Source organism: Erpetoichthys calabaricus, chromosome 1 (genome assembly GCF_900747795.2).
Source record: "Erpetoichthys calabaricus chromosome 1, fErpCal1.3, whole genome shotgun sequence".
In the NCBI taxonomy this organism is placed as follows: domain Eukaryota; kingdom Metazoa; phylum Chordata; class Cladistia; order Polypteriformes; family Polypteridae; genus Erpetoichthys; species Erpetoichthys calabaricus.
In genome coordinates, this window is record NC_041394.2 from 61582332 (window position 1) to 61599780 (window position 17449).

Sequence of the window (17449 nt, forward strand, 5' to 3'; positions counted from 1 at the left end):
ACCACCACCATATTTTACTGTTGGTATGATGTTCTTTTTCTGAAATGCTGTGTTCCTTTTACGCCAGATGTAACGGGACATTTGCCTTCCAAAAAGTTCAACTTTTGACTCATCAGTCCACAAGGTATTTTCCCAAAAGTCTTGGCAATCATTGAGATGTTTCTTAGCAAAATTGAGACGAGCCCTAATGTTCTTTTTGCTTAACAGTGGTTTGCGTCTTGGAAATCTGCCATGCAGGCCGTTTTTGCCCAGTCTCTTTCTTATGGTGGAGTCGTGAACACTGACCTTAATTGAGGTAAGTGAGGCCTGCAGTTCTTTAGACGTTGTCCTGGGGTCTTTTGTGACCTCTCGGATGAGTCGTCTCTGCGCTCTTGGGGTAATTTTGGTCGGCCGGCCACTCCTGGGAAGGTTCACCACTGTTCCATGTTTTTGCCATTTCTGGATAATGGCTCTCACTGTGGTTCGCTGGAGTCCCAAAGCTTTAGAAATGGCTTTATAACCTTTACCAGACTGATAGATCTCAATTACTGCTGTTCTCATTTGTTCCTGAATTTCTTTGGATCTTGGCATGATGTCTAGCTTTTGAGGTGCTTTTGGTCTACTTCTCTGTGTCAGGCAGCTCCTATTTAAGTGATTTCTTGATTGAAACAGGTGTGGCAGTAATCAGGCCTGGGGGTGGCTACGGAAATTGAACTCAGGTGTGATACACCACAGTTAGGTTATTTTTTAACAAGGGGGCAATTACTTTTTCACACAGGGCCATGTAGGTTTGGATTTTTTTTCTCCCTAAATAATAAAAACCATCATTTAAAAACTGCATTTTGTGTTTACTTGTGTTATATTTGACTAATGGTTAAATGTGTTTGATGATCAGAAACATTTTGTGTGACAAACATGCAAAAGAATAAGAAATCAGGAAGGGGGCAAATAGTTTTTCACACCACTTTAGTTCTTTGTGGACCTTCCATTTCCTGCCGGTCCAAACCTCTATGCCTGCTTTTGAAACCATGGGATCTCTGGAGTTCTTGTACTGCACTGCTTCCCTTGTGAGAGAGACTATGAATTCCTCAGAGATGCTACTGAATGGCAGCTGCAGCATGCAATTCTTCCTGTACATGGCTGCACTGCTCAGACCTCCGTGGCACCCCTAATCACCTATGCAGGAAGCTGCGGATATTCCTCTCCAAAGTTTCGATTGTTGTAATTGGCACCTCATATACCAACAGAGTCCGCAAGATTTGGGGCATGATGCCCTACTGATATATACAGACTTTAGATCTACCAGGCAGCTCCCAGTTGTCCACCTTTGATAGCCAGGCCTTACGCTCCCTACTGGTTGTCTTGATGGCCATTGCATCTTTCAGACTACAGTCAAAGACTTTTCCCAGGCTCTTGACTGGCTTCTCAGTAATTGATGGAATTGTAATGCCATCTAAAACAAAGTGGAAGTTATCTGTAACTCTGCCCTTCTTTAAAGTGAGGGAACAGGACTTGGTTGGCTTAAAGCTCATGACAAAGTTTTTCAAGGCCCTTCAGGATCTACCTGCAGCCCGGGACTGAAGTTGTTGCAACTGTGAAGTTGTCCATGAAGGCTCTTGTATGAGTTTGCTACACACCAGAATTGGTCTGGGATACTCTGCATTCTACCTCCACTGGTTTCACTACCATATTCATGGTGAACAGGATTGCTGAAATAGTACAACCAGTGATGATGCCCTTTTCTAACTGATGGCAATCTGATGTGGTAGTTCTGGAGGTGACACCCATCTAAAAATTGCCATAATAATCTTTGAGGTCTTTGATCATCCTAGGGACATGACTACGGTCTAATGCAAATTCCACCAGTTTATGTGGTGTAGGCCAGTGTTTAATGTTGGTGTGTCCTGAAAAGTGATGCACCTTTGACTTACTGAATTAGTCATACCACAAGTTTTTGCTACAGTTCCTCTATATATAAATATTATTAAGCAGTATATTAAGTCGTGTGCATACACAGTGCAGGAAGTTTGTCCTAAAATCTCTGTCAAAAATAGTGTGGAAGAATAATTTTAGGGTAACACAGCATTTATCTTAAAGAAATAGCATAAAGGCGTAATAAATGTCAGAAACCTGTTCAGGCACACCAGGAAACCAGATGAAGATCAAGTGAACAACAAAATGTACACTGAAATATAAGAACTGTGTTAGGCAAAATACTGAGATGGTCAAGTAAATAAATGTACCAGAAGACAGACTGATGTAATATACAAAATGTACTAAAAGATGACTAAGAGATGACTAAGAATAATCAGCAAATGTCCTATAAATGAGAATGGACAATTATTATATGTACAGAAATTTCAAGGGTGGTGGCGCAATTCAAAAGGTATAAGAACAACTATAAATAAATATAATATAAAAGACTTATTTTATATAAATCAATTGGGTGCAAACCAATGAACCAAAAAGAGTAAGATGTATGCAATGATTTGACACCAAGTAAATTTAGTGGTTTATAAAATTAACCTCTATTCTTTGTTTTCTCTGACCATGCTGTAACAGACTGCTTTTGAAGAATGCTCCCTCCAAGGCATTTTGATGAGGAGTAATTAAAAGATATAGTGAACAGCTTTTCTCTTGCCTGATTACTGAATTGTCCTGTTAGGGGATGTTTCTCTTTAATAAGATGTTAAATTTTCAACCACAATAGTCAGACTGATTGACCAATTACAACCGGATTGCTCATTTCACAATAACCACCCAATTTTGATCTCCGCCCAATAATTTTCATTTACCACTGATAATAAGCAAGGATAGGTAATGTTTTTTAAAATTAACTCTTCAAATATCAAAAAAAGTCTAGAAAACCACCCTGCCATGTATTTGCAAACACTACTAGACAGACAGTGTATTATATATGAGAAAAAAGTCCTAATAAAAAATCAATCAAGAATTGCCTTCACCTAGCTATTACCACACTCCTGCCATTAAATATTAAGAATCATTTTCATCAAGAAATTAAAACTTATAGCTACAGAAAGACTTGCACAGAGATCTTCTGTCATTTTTTTGCAAAGAAACAAGACGATGTTAAAATGATTTGCAGATCTATACAATTGAGATCATGTAATTTAAATAAGCAAAAACTTGTCTCGAACAGTGTTAATGGTTGCATTTGCAATGTGCCATCTGAAGAAAACAAAATTTAAAATTCAAAACTATCATGAAGTTCCATCAACACTAAGTTTATCCATTGCATTTACATCACAAGTACATACAGTCAAATCATGTCCAAGACACACTAAAAGCTGATGCATTGAAAAAGGGTTTTTATTCAAAGCAACTACTAACACCAAGGATAACCAAACAGAAATTATATATACAGTGAAAAACTCAGAATCAAACTGGGTAAACAGAACTGGAAAAAAATATTTAAAGAAACAATGAAATAGTTAAAAGTATTAAAAACTCCCAAGAAAAAAAAATATATATATATTGTCTTATCACATGTCAGACATCCTTTGCAAGTACACAGAAGGAATCACAATCCCAAATCATGAATTTATCCTTTTGTGTACCTGAAGCATCTAATGATGTGCTTTCAAACAGGCCATGTCACGAAATTTAAAAAGTACCAGTGTTGACAAAACATACAGACCAGATTGGGCACATATTTCCAAAAACCCAACACATTAAATACTACAAATAAAGGAGGAGTTTCCACTGATTAATAAATCTTCAGGGTTGTTACCTTAAAGTGAACTTTCTGTTCTATCCAAATGTTACCCATTTTCATTGACTCAACAATTCTAACACAGAACCATCTTATAACATCTGGGGTGAAGGAACGTACTGTATTAGTCTCTTTTTTTACCAGACTGTCCTATATATACTGTACACACATTTTAATATACACACATACCCCTAATTTATGGTGAAATTGAGGTTTTCATATTAGAAATGTAGGCCCTGACTGAGACTATTGGCTGTAACAAATGACCGTAGAGAAGTCTTAAACTCACTTTCTGAATCTTATAGAACTCAAGCAGGACATTTACCCAAGGACTCTGGCTATTTCATATTTTTATAGGATCAAAAAGAATTATGATATCTGGCTTGTGAGAAGACAACAACCTTATTTGTTATTTGATTATTTTATTGTATCACGATTGTTTTGAAATATTTACTGCTTGTGGACTCCAATAAACAAAATAGCAATAAATTATTAACTAAGAAGATGGTCTCTTTACAACCAAAAAAAAGGTGTGTGTATGTTTATAAATTATACACACACACACACACACACACACACACACACAAAAGCGCTTTGTGGGCATATACATTTTAAAACTGAAAGCCATCTGGTAAGCATTTTCTTAAATAATAAATAGGAGTTAACATAATTGTTTGGTTTGCATTAGAAGTTAAATTATTAAAAGTAGGAGAGAACTGAGGAACTGCATTCATTTTGGGGGTGAGGAGGGAGGATATCAAGCTACTGTCTAAAAGGCAGCGTCAGCTTTACATCTGAAAAAAGTTGAAATGAGTTTTAGACAAAGGGCACATCACATTTGAGAACTACAGCTGCTAAAATCTCACCACTCCGCAGCTGCTAGTCCTAATCTTTAGCAAATCAGACAGTGTGGCTAATTACAAGATTATAACCAAGTTTTCACACAGATTCTAATTCATGTATTGCACTGTGCACGTATTGCATGGAGAGGGACATTTTGGAATCCAAAAAAAAAAAAAAAAAAAAACTAATTTCAAGATTTCATGCCGCAATACCTTTTCTGCATCTTGGGAACGAGTGCCTCTGGATTACTTGGTGGCCTGCACAATAACTTCAATGGCAGTTAAAACACTGCTTGAATAAGAACCTCACCCAATACATCTGGTTCTTTTTTACATTATATAGCTCAACCTACAATAGTAGATATTAGCTATAGATTGAATAGTATAGGCATATTCCATCCAAATATCATTGGGGCAGGGTTTTGGTGAGAACACTGCAAAGGTTGAATTTCAAGCCCCAATTCTAATGCTAGGCACAATAAAAATTATACTACTTTAACAGACCGAATCCTGCACCCAACCAAGAATTTTAAGGCCAGAAATTATCCTGTTACCAACTGTACTGCACAAGCAGTTACTCTACATTAGACAAATGTATACAGAATATCATGAGTACCTGTAACAATGTCCACAGGTAAAAAGTTCAGTCTATTAATTTACTGCATTCATGATTACAAATATATGAATCTGTCCCCACTCAAAACACTGAATAAAGGACAGCAAATGAGTCAAAAAGTGCAGCTCTCTTTTTATTAATATGGAGCAGCACTGTTTTTGTTCACCCATATATGACACTGTGAGAAATACAATTTTCAAAAATTGGACATTAAAAACTTTGATTACAACAAACAGTTCTATATTTAAAGAACTCCACTTTGTCCCAATTATGTGATAATCTTAAGTGTGTATTACTTATTTTTGTATACCGTTTACACATTATCATCATCTAATTTTAGTTTTCTTTTTTGTTACTAATTCTGACATCTTGTAAAGCACTTTGGGCTATATCCTTCGTATTAAAACATGCAGAAATTAATGTTATTATATTAAACTCAATTGTGTTTGTTTAGATGAGTTGCCTAGGTGTAAGTGAAAAGATGGAAGGATAAAAAGTTAATGCAAAGTTACATAATACCAAAATGTATTACCTTAAACTTGTGGCATTTAGTACATACTGTAACTATTGCTAGAATTGTGAAGCTTCTCGGTACATAATATTCTTGCTTTTTGGTCCTGGTACAAAGAACCTCAAAATTGCAGCAAATAACTCAAACAATATGGCTTTTGAACATGACAAACACAGTGAAGGAAATGCTTGATTATATTGAACTTTTTCTTAAATGGTTAGGAATCAAACACATATTTTTGTTTGAAAGGCATGTGTGATAACCATCTCACCACCTGTGTGGCACTGTTTCTCAGTATTTCATATCACTTGCTATTTTTAAGCTGTAACCCTGTTTGCCAGCTGAAAATTTAAAGTGGAAAACATGTAATTCAATTTAGACCGCTGATCCCACTTTAGGAGATTTGGATCAACTATAGGCTTACACACATTTGATCCAAATGAAGGTGGCAGGAGGGGAGTTGGGGGAAATTTAACTTTGAAAGTTATAAGTGGGAAAAAAACCAAAACAAAACAAAAAAAAAACGGACTTCTGCAACTTCAAATACAACAGAGAACTGCCTTACAACCATAAACTGCAATAAACCTCAGAGACACTATATCTTGAAAGCAATGACAAAAATGGCGAGAGAAACCTTTGATAAATAAAATGTTGAATCAGCAGTAATCAAACCCAGATATGCTGGTGAAAAGACAAGCATGACAAACATTACATCATCCATAGTGCCTTTTCTCTTTCTACAGATCACAGTACAGTATTTCTTGCCACCCACAGTGACACTTTGCAACCACTGGCTGTCCCTCAGAGATGCAAGGCCACAAAAAGTTATGTCAAAAATATGAAATATGGCAAGTAGAAAATGCATGACGAATTTCTAAATTCTAGCTTGAAAAACAAAGCTGTGCATAAAGAACAAGCTGTGGTTTACAATCTAGAGACAGTGGCCTTTGCTGAAGACTGGCACAGGTAAGTTGCTGTGCCCTAATCAATGTTTCAAGAATAACTAAGATAGACTGATACTGGTTTAGGGGCTCAGACAACAGAGCAATCTCAGACTTCAAAACACTGGGCTTTCCTACCATTTCAGTTTGTAACTAAGCAATTTCGTGGTAATATTTAAAACCTTTGTTTTGTATAATTTGTACTTTAGACTCACTCAGGATATTTTAAAAGTGTTTCATAAACTACTTTAGCATTAAGAAACAAATAACAGATATACCAACTGGACATCAGTAAATAAGCAATGATTCTAATGCAGTGCAAGTATGTAAATGCAACTTACCTAAAGTACATGAAGTGTCTTTAAAGGACTATTTGAACTCTTTATTATCTAGAGAGCTGTGAAAAACTACAAAGGAGTCTACCAGGAAGATAACTAAAATCACCAATATTTAAATGCACAAATGCTTTTAACTTAATAAGGGAGTACTTTACAATTTTCTTCATGATTAAAACTTCAGCTATAAACTAACTCTCAGATATATTGTTTACTAAATTGCAGTCATACTTTTAATATTTGTCATATCATTATATATTTAATAACTTTACACACTTAAGACTTGGTCTCTATGTTATAGATGAAAATATTGCTTTTTTATCTAAAGAACGGTTCACCTTTTAAATAAAATGACTGTCTTTGGCAGTAACCTGGGTTTAACTATTAAATATGCAAATAACTGCAAGTTTGAAGATAAAAAGTCTTTATTTGAAGACAGACAGACAAAGTCACTTGAACACTGCTAATGGATAAATTGCTGGAAACAGAGTACAGTGTTCTTTGTCTGTTAGCACACTACTACCTCAGATGAACAATGCAGTATATCTCTTCTTTAGAAGAAACTGTTTATTTAGGGCAGGGAAACTAGAGCACACAAGGGAACACCCAGGATGCAAACCCAGGTCTCCATACTGCGAGGCTCCAGTGCTACCACTGCGCCAACATGATGTCCATTATTGTATGTATTAATCTACAATCCTGCATCAATAAGCAAAAACTGGCAACGCAGTTTCACTACATGACCAGTCCAGTAATTTTCAGTGATAGACTTCATTTACATTCTCTCAGTCTGGGGACAGTCATGTGTTTCCGTGATTGACAGTCGTGTAGTTTGACACTTCAGCATTCACTGACGCAGACATGCCAGTCCGCAACTCAGCCTGACATGTCATAAGAGCGTGCTGTGTGTGTGTGTGTGTGTGTGTGTGCGCGCCTCGCGCATGACAGACTGAGTTAACAGCCGAAAGGTGCTCACCTAGAAGTATAAAGCAACCACAAGTAAAAAAAAAAAGTGTTTTGGAGCATGTAAACAGATGAGGTTTGGTATTACAAACACAAGACATCAGAGAAACAACAAAACAAACAAACACACCATCACCATAACAGGTGAAAGATTGTAACTGAACCAGTCATGCCTAGAAAGCATTCGTAAAGGCACCAGTGTTACCATGCACTGCATTAATTGCCTGTCAGAATGCAGAGGTCACACAATATTTTAGAAATTTGAAATTGTGCCAAATAAGTAACGAGACAATTATGTAATCAATTGTACCCTGCGATTGCTGGCCTTGTTATCCGACATCCTCAAACTAAAGAGATTCAGAAACTGCAGCTGTTGAAATTCACAAGCTTTACAACTAAAAGCTGCCTAGTGTCTTGCCAGCCTTATACTGATCTAATTTAGGAATATGAATCAAGTTGAACATGTAAAATATTTTATTTGACTTCAGCTGGAATGTGTATGCCTGGGAAGTTTAATTTTTTGAGTTACATTTTTTCTGCACTGTATATACAGTATATCTACATAGAAACTATGAACAAAAAACATTTACTAGAAGAACTGTTTATTGCAGGTCTTTAATGTGGAAATTTAAAGCCCAGTAGAAGTAAAAGGTAATAATTACAAGGAACATGGCTCCAATATAGGTTAGCTGGAACAGACATGGAGAACAACAAGGAATGCTATAGCAGCAACTAGAGCAGCTGAAATGCCTGAAGTGAAACAAACAAGAGAGAGAGACAGATGGACAATTATGTAGGCTACTGAAGAGTGGGAAAAAAATAATTTACATATCCTAATAATTTACACATAAAAATGGATATGTTAAAAACAAAAACAATTTCTCCTGGGTAATTCGGAAAACATGTTTTCAATTACAAAATCTCCTAAATCTTTTTGAACCTTTGGCTAACAAAATAAATAAAATTTCAAATGCACCCTGGTAATACCAGGAATATTTTATATTAAAGATGTATCTTTTTTATGGTCGGCATGGTGGCGCAGTGGTAGTGCTGCTGCCTCGCAGTTAGGTGACCCGGGTTCGCTTTCCGAGTCCTCCCTGAGTGCAGTTTGCATGTTCTCCCCGTGCCTGCGTGGGTTTCCTCCGGGTGCTCAGGTTTCCAGGTTAGGTGCATTGGCGATCCTAAATTGTCCCTAGTGTGTGCGTGTGCCCTGCGGTGGGCTGGCACCCTGCCCAGGATTTGTACCTGTCTTGTGTTGGCTGGGACTGGCTCCAGAGGGCCCCCGTGACCCTGTGTTAGGATATAGCAGGTTGGAAAATAACTGACTGACCATTTAGGGTCTTATATTGAAATAAACTTAACTTAAAAGTAAAATTCTTTTCTGCTAACATGATAAAATGAGAGTAATTTACAGGATTATGCATTTTTCTTGTTAGTTTGCGGTCAATAAAGCTCATCTCGATATCCAAATGATCGTTAAAACATGAAAAGTGTACCATTTACCTTATATAATGCAACAATATGTGTGGGGCATTGAACAGACCTGCAACAGTCCTGAAAAAGAAAAACTGTGCATGCAAGGTTGATGGGAGAATGAATGTCCCAGTGATCACCAGGCATCCTCTACAATGGTGCTTCAAATGGGTCAGCCACCTCATGGTCCAGTAAAAGAAGAATCAGTTTCAGAAAAATGAATAGATGAAGTAAGGGAAGAACAAAAACAACTTCAATATTATAACTCATCTTTAACAAATTTAAAGATGAATTATTCATGATTTATCCAAAAACTGCATGTGAAAAGCTTGTTAAGTAGTCAAGTAACAAAACGCAAATACACAACCTGAATTCCATAAAGTATTTACAAGATCAGGTGATACAACAAAATTTGGCACAATAAACTTAAGTCATTAGGAACAGATACAAGTCACCAAATTATTTTCTTCAATTACGTTTCCGTAATCTCAGAATCTTGCACAGCCTTATGCTTTTATGCTCACAGGTAATTTTTTAGGTTATCTATTGTGTGTGACTGAATCACAGAGCACAACTCAGTAAACTGTTCAAACATGTCCATGGCCTGGTCGCAAATCACAAGCTGCATGGTAAATTAGCTTTTCTGATATTTTGATTTCTAACAACTTCCTTTTAAATTGATAATCAGTATATTATAGACTCTTAGTAAAGTCAGAATACAAGGTTACAGGGCTTCAGGTAAAAACAATCAAATTTATGATAAAGTTCAGACACTAAGTTTGATGAACCACTGGAAAAAAATATTAGTGTGTAATTACACTTTAGACATTCATAACTAGGCAAGTTCTAATAAGGAAAATAAGACTTGGGGGAAAAAAACACATTAAAATATTCATAAAATAGTTAACCCAAAGCCTAAGCTCAATAAAGCTTTTCTAATACAGTGCCAAGTTCCTGGAAAAATACCTTTCATCAGTAAATATTCATCTCTGAATAAGAGTAAAAGAGCATCTAGCCAACTTAAGCAAACAATTCTGCTGGTTAAGTGGACAAATTCTGACCAAGGTTAATCAGCAGCAGATGTAATGAAATCTAGAACAACATGAAATGGAGCCTTACCCTTGCCACATTAAACATTTATCTGCTGCTGCCCATCTACTGGAACATTTTGTGGCTATAACAATAAAACATAATAAAGAAATCCAATCACTGCACAAAATGGATGTGCAAAGAATGCACAAAGGTCAAAGTATCAGATACATTACATACCAAAAATTACTATGTCCACCTGAACCAACAGAAGAGCCCAATGCAAATGCCTGAGGTTTGCAGCACCAACAGTGGTGCGCAATCCAAATGCCAAAGGTTAGTACATCACGGGTTTTTTGAGACAAATATGTCCCATTCCACTCCAGCTGTTTGAAGAAATTCACATATTTTAAAATATGAAAATAAACCAGTATGATGTGGAGCATAAAAGGTCAAACAAGCACCTTAATTTGCATTGTTTTACATACATACCTGCTAAGCAACAATCCCAAAAACAGTTCACTTTCTAACCCTTAGAAATATGTAATCGACTGTAAACTGATGGTGAGGAAGGCAGGCTCTATTGTAGGCATGGAGCTGGACAGTTTGACATCCATGGCAAAGCGACGGGCACTGAGCAGACTCCTGTCAATCATGGAGAATCCACTGCATCCACTGAACAGGATCATCTCCAGACAGAGGAGCAGCTTCAGCGACAGACTGCTGTCACTGTCCTGCTCCACTGACAGACTGAGGAGATCGTTCCTCCCCCACACTATGTGACTCTTCAATTCCACCCGGGGGGGTAAACGTTAAAATTATACAAAGTTATTGTCTGTCTGTATACCTGCATTGTTATCACTCTTTAATTTGATATTGTTCTTTATCAGTATGCTGCTGCTGGAGTATGTGAATTTCTCCTTGGGATTAATAAAGTATCTATCTATCTATCTATCTAATTGTTAAGCTAATCATTTTTACTATTACAGAGTACCTACTAGAAATAAAGGGGCACTTAATGACTAAGGTTTACTTACACAAGTTAAACATACAGTATGTTGTCTCAAAATGTCACTATTTGAAAGGTTTTTCAACTGCAATAATAAGTAGAATATTCACTTGTTTATTAAAATAATAACTGATATATTGATACACAAGTTGATATATTTCACAATGATTTACAAATATTCTAAACAGGTAAAACGTTTTACTTGAACAAACAAGAAACAATTTCCAACCAGTTACCCTTTAGCTCTAAAAAACTAGATTGTGTACTTCCTTGGTCTCCTGTGTAGTATAATTTGAATACATTAAGCAAACAAATTAGCAGTTACACTCTACAAGAAATACAGTACTTCTCTGATGTCCATCCACCCTTGTATTGGGAGAAAAATGTTAGGGAAAAAATATCTCTATGGATTGAACAAGTGCTTCGTATTGTTCAGACATTGCCTGCTGGATAAACAAGAACATCCTGATTTCATTTGTACCAGCAGATAAAATTGAAGAAGTCATCATATATTTTTATTTTGTTCTCCAACAATAACATACAAATAAGAAGTCTTATTCTATGAACCAGATATTTACCCAAAACTTAATTTGTTTGACTAATTTGGAACCTTTCGACTATACTCAACTCATTTGGGACACTACTAGAATATATTATTGACCTGTGTGCTGACTGGGGTGAATTAAAATGCTGTGAATGTGTAAATTAAGCTGCAGTACTTCAGATGTTTGGTTTGTCTTTTTAGTCAGTTTGCCATGTTACACTGAACAAGCGCACGTGAGGGCTCTACAAATCTGGTTTAAATACTCAAGACTATCATTTATTTACAAAAGTATTTTTCCTAAGAGAAGTAGAGAAAAGCCAAGAAAAATGACACCTTTTATAACCATTAACCCCTAAGACAAGTCAAATCCAGTCAGATCATCTTGAGGTGCAGAGTAAAAGATAGCTGTGAATGTGGAGTCTGCCCACTTCCTTGAAAGCTAAAGCACAGAGACATACACTCAGTCACTAACTGATAATAAACAAGTTGATAATTGCCAAATAAACTAAAATGAGGGTCTTTAAGTTGTGAAAAAAGTGAGAGGCGACAGAACACCAAGAATGCTTACAGTCCGTAAAGATGGACTAAGAATCCAAAGCCATCGAATGAGGCAGCAGTACAATACTCTGTCATACTAGTTCAAAACAAGAAAATTACTGACATTGTAAAGAAACTAAGAAAGAAAGAAAATATTAAGAAGTATGTTGCTTGTGGTTACAGTATGATAATAAAAGATATTTCTGATAATACCAAGAGCTAAAGTTAAGTAGAAGCAGCTATTCTACAAAGCAGACAGAACATTAAACCTGTGCCTTCAAAATACCGGCTGTTCTCCACAGTGAAAAAAGATTTTTTCCGTCTAAGGTGATCAAATTAAACTACTGTACATACCAGGTAATTAACGGGGGAGACCACAGAAATGGATTGTGGGCTAAGCAGACAACTGCACAGCCTACAGTGTTTGCGTGCTAAGCTGCTTTAGATATTTCTGTCTAATAATAGAAATCACGTATCCAACCATATTTTAATTTTAATACCCACATACTGCTTTTAAATAGTAATACAAAAACATCACACCTTTGAACAGATCCCTTTCTTTCCTTAACAACATATATTGGGTAACAGGTGTTCAAATAAACTACAAACAGCCCGCCGATTGATTGATTTACCTCGATTAATAAAAAATCCATGAGGTACATAAACGTGCACCAGCACAAGGCAGGTAAAGGACAGACGTGCTACCAAAAGTGACCAGGCATCAAGGCAGACTACAAGCATAAAGTGAAAAATCGTCTCCTGCCGGCGAGGGCTGTCACTCCGTGCTGTCTTCGCTTACAATCGGAACACGCTGATAAGAGTTCAGCAAGACACCGACTGCGCCAGTGCTGATCGTACCAAGCACCACAGAGTCACGCCACACGTTGCTATGAACAGATGAATGAAATAGGTTAAACTCGCATTTTAATCAGGCAAGCTGTTGAACGAGTGAAGACAAGAAAACATACAGCAGCAGACAGATAGGAAGAATGAAAAACCAGTTACCGATCGAAGACGAAAATGACCCAAAAGTGGAAACGAACGGAGTGTGAACTCATACCCGAAACTACTGTTATTAAAGCATGGGAGAATCGGCTTGTTGATATTCCTCAAGCTAATACCAAAATAAGAAAATGCCGAATGGGTTTCCTACCTGAGAAAACGCCTCTCCTGCCAGTGACGAAACTGAAGGGAGAAAAATATTTTCTTTTGGGCTTTCTCTCCGTTCTAATTATCTTTTCTTGAAAACGGTTTTCATATTTCACCCGCGGTATGACTCTTCAACCCCCTCCCCTTATGTCCCTTGCTGATAAAGGGAGGGTTTGGGGGCCCTTTATAATCGTTTGCCTCTTTTCCCTCCCCAATGATGTGCTTAAACACATATATCGCTTTTTTTTTTTTTAGCCGTTCCAGTCCAACTTAACTTCCGGATCCCTTTACAGGAAGTCCCTCCCATCCCCATAGCAACCACATAGCAACCGCTTTATGACAACTTCCTATTAGTGCTGGGAAATGCAGAAGTGGGTTTTATTTAAGGCTTCTCTTAAGATAAAGTTTTTAGCTTATTTACCTTTAATGGTTATAGTTTGTTATAGTTTAAAGCAAATATATTGTTATTTTCAAATATGTTACCGAATAATTACATGGACATTTCACATCGGGATCTGAAAATGCATGGAGGAGCAGTGCTAATAATAAATAAACAGCAGCTTAGAAAAAGATAAAAATGAGGCCAAGAGAAGTTGAGTTAAGTGATGTATCCATTTCAGTTTCAATTGTGATATCTGGAATTCCAATCTTTTTTTCTTTTTTTAAGACCGCTGTTCTTTAAAGTGAAGGAAGGCTGTGTAATATGCCGTGGCAGGTTTGTTACCTGTAGATCAATTCTTGCTTTTCCAATTTGCCGACCTTGGGTTTTGTTGATGGTTATTGCAAAACACAGTTTTATAGTAAACTGTATTCGTTTGAATTCAAAGAGGTGCAGTAATTAGTAGGTAGTAGTAGTTCTGTAATATTATTTGTTTTTTTTATTTTATTTGTATGGCTTTATACTGAAAGTCACAGCCAGACAATAAAATTCTAACACTGAATCGTGATTTACTTTAACTTACTCAATTACACGATTGATGTTTGCAGTCTGCACATCTACGTACTTGGCACATGTAATGAACTGAACGTTAAAAGCATTTAAAAGAGAAGAAATAATATGTCTTCATCATGAGCAGATTTTAAAGGGTGGCCAGCAACGGATGTACTATGTTACAAAAATAAGTTTCAAATTGAGGGTTTTCCCCTCATTTCTTAAGGCCAGAGTTAAACATGTTAATAATCAATGTAATAAGGACCTTCGTAGTAAGGAGTTGTGGGGTCACACTCTGGGTGCCCTCTGTGTGGAGTTTGAATGTAGTCCTGCATGGGATTCCTTTCACAGGCCACAAATACACAGATTAGGTGAAGTGATAATGCTAAATCTGCCATGATGTCATTGTGTGTTTGTGTTTAACTTAAAGTGGACTGGCACCCTGTCCAGGGATTGTTCCTGCCTCCACTTGTTGTTACTTGCTTGCTGGGGTACACTCCAGTGGGTTAGGAGGATGGATGGATCAATGAATAGTACAATCGGTCCTCCTCAAAGTAACTCATTCTTATATGTCGCCTTTCCTTAAAAACAGACTGTTTCTGATTTAGCTTGAGATAGATTATTTCAACTTGTATATTTTGAATGTCAGCAAAGCAGCTCCTAAGTAGTCAACGTGAGCAGTAGAAGGGGTAGTGTGTGTGTGCCCAGCGCTTAAGCCTGCCTTGTCCAAAAATTGGAGTGGTGATTTGATTAAAGCTCCATCAAACATCAGACTCACCCCCTGTTACACAATATTTGAAAAGCAAAAAAAGTGATATGTCTCCTTGTTGAAGCAAATAAATAACAGGAAACGACTGAACGTTAAAATCAATTAATCCCTGAATGCACCTGAATCTTGCACTATATATACAATTTCTAAGTTGTTAAAATAAGACGGTGCTTATTTTGCCACAGGAAGCAGTGCAGTGTCAACACTGTATATGGTGGGGATGGTGCGCTGCTGACCTCGACTCGGGACGTTGTGGGTCGGTGGGGGGAATACTTCGAAGACCTCCTCAATCCCATTAACATGCCTTCCAATGAGGAAGCAGAGCCTGGGGACTCAGAGGTGGGCTCCCCCATCTCTGGGACTGAGGTCACCGAGGTGGTCAAAAAACTCCTTGGTGGCAGGGCCCCGGGGGTGGATGAGATACGCCCGGAGTTCCTCAAGGCTCTGGATGTTGTAGGACTGTCTTGGCTGACACGCCTCTGCAACATCGCATGGACATCAGGGACAGTGCCTCTGGATTGGCAGACCGGGGGTGGTGGTCCCCCTCTTTAAGAAGGGGGATCGGAGGGTGTGTTCCAACTACAGAGGGATCACACTCCTCAGCCTCCCTGGAAAAGTCTATTCAGGGGTCCTGGAGAGGAGGGTCCGTCGGATAGTCGAGCCTCGGATTCAGGAGGAACAGTGTGGTTTTCGTCCTGGTCGCGGAACAGTGGACCAGCTCTATACCCTTAGCAGGGTCCTGGAGGGTGCATGGGAGTTTGCCCAACCAGTCTACATGTGTTTTGTGGACTTAGAAAAGGCATTCGACCGTGTCCCTCGGGGAATCCTGTGGGGGGTACTCCGAGAGTATGGGGGTACCGGCCCCCCTGATAAGGGCTGTTCAGTCCCTGTACGATCAGTGCCAGAGCTTGGTCCGCATTGCCGGCAGTAAGCCGAACCCGTTTCCAGTGAGAGTTGGACTCCGCCAGGGCTGCCCTTTGTCACCGATTCTGTTCATAACTTTTATGGACAGAATTTCTAGGCGCAGCCAGGGTGTTGAGGGGGTCCGGTTTGGTGGGCTCAGGATTGGGTCACTGCTTTTTGCAGATGATGTTGTCCTGTTTGCTTCATCAGGCCGTGATCTTCAGCTCTCTCTGGATCGGTTCGCAGCCGAGTGTGAAGCGGCTGGGATGAGAATCGGCACCTCCAAATCCGAGACCATGGTCCTCAACCGGAAAAGGGTGGAGTGCCCTCTCAGGGTTGGTAACGAGATCCTGCCCCAAGTGGAGGAGTTCAAGTATCTCGGGGTCTTGTTCACGAGTGAGGGAAGAATGGAGCGTGAGATCGACAGGCGGATCAGTGCGGCATCCACAGTAATGCGGGCGTTGCATCGGTCTGTCGTGGTGAAAAAGGAGCTGAGCCGCAAGGCAAAGCTCTCAATTTACCAGTCGATCTATGTTCCTACCCTCACCTATGGTCATGAGCTATGGGTAGTGACCGAAAGAACGAGATCGCGAATACAAGCGGCTGAAATGAGTTTCCTCCGCAGGGTGTCTGGGCTTTCCCTTAAAGATAGGGTGAGAAGCTCAGTCATCCGGGAGGGGCTCAGAGTAGAGCCGCTGCTCCTCCGCATCGAGAGGAGTCAGATGAGGTGGCTCGGGCATCTGATCAGGATGCCTCCTGGACGCCTCCCTGGTGAGGTGTTCCGGGCACGTCCAACCGGGAGGAGGCCCCGGGGAAGACCCAGGACACGCTGGAGGGACTATGTCTCTCGACTGGCCTGGGAACGCCTTGGGATTCTCCCGGAAGAGCTAGAAGAAGTGGCCGGGGAGAGGGAAGTCTGGGCATCTCTGCTCAAGCTTCTGCCCCCGCGACCCGACCTCGGATAAGCGGGAGACAATGGATGGATGGATGGATGGATTATTTTGCCACAGTTACAATACATAGGCAAACAAACTTAAAAAGCAACTTTTCTGTCATTTAAATATCAATAACAGTACTTGTGTATTTTCATAATTTCTAATTTTTAAACAGGTTTAATGTAAGTGCAACATGCTTCATATCTTAAATTCATATCACAAACAATTAACCATATTTGACATGGGATAT

The 17449-nt window shown here is 38.7% G+C and overlaps 1 protein-coding gene across 2 annotated transcripts in view; it reads right to left on the reverse strand.

Annotated features, from left to right (window-relative positions):
• Positions 1-13934, reverse strand: part of LOC114650733 (alpha-1,3-mannosyl-glycoprotein 2-beta-N-acetylglucosaminyltransferase-like) — a 51280-nt gene extending 37346 nt beyond the window's left edge. Inside the window, exon 1 of one of the 2 annotated variants that reach the window (XM_028800557.2) lies at positions 13666-13934. The gene's annotated coding sequence lies outside the window, so the exon portion shown is untranslated. Of the gene's footprint in view, positions 1-13144; positions 13285-13665 lie in introns of those variants that run through there. The other variant, XM_051933741.1, reaches the window with a different exon arrangement.
• Positions 13935-17449: the final 3515 nt, after the last annotated feature.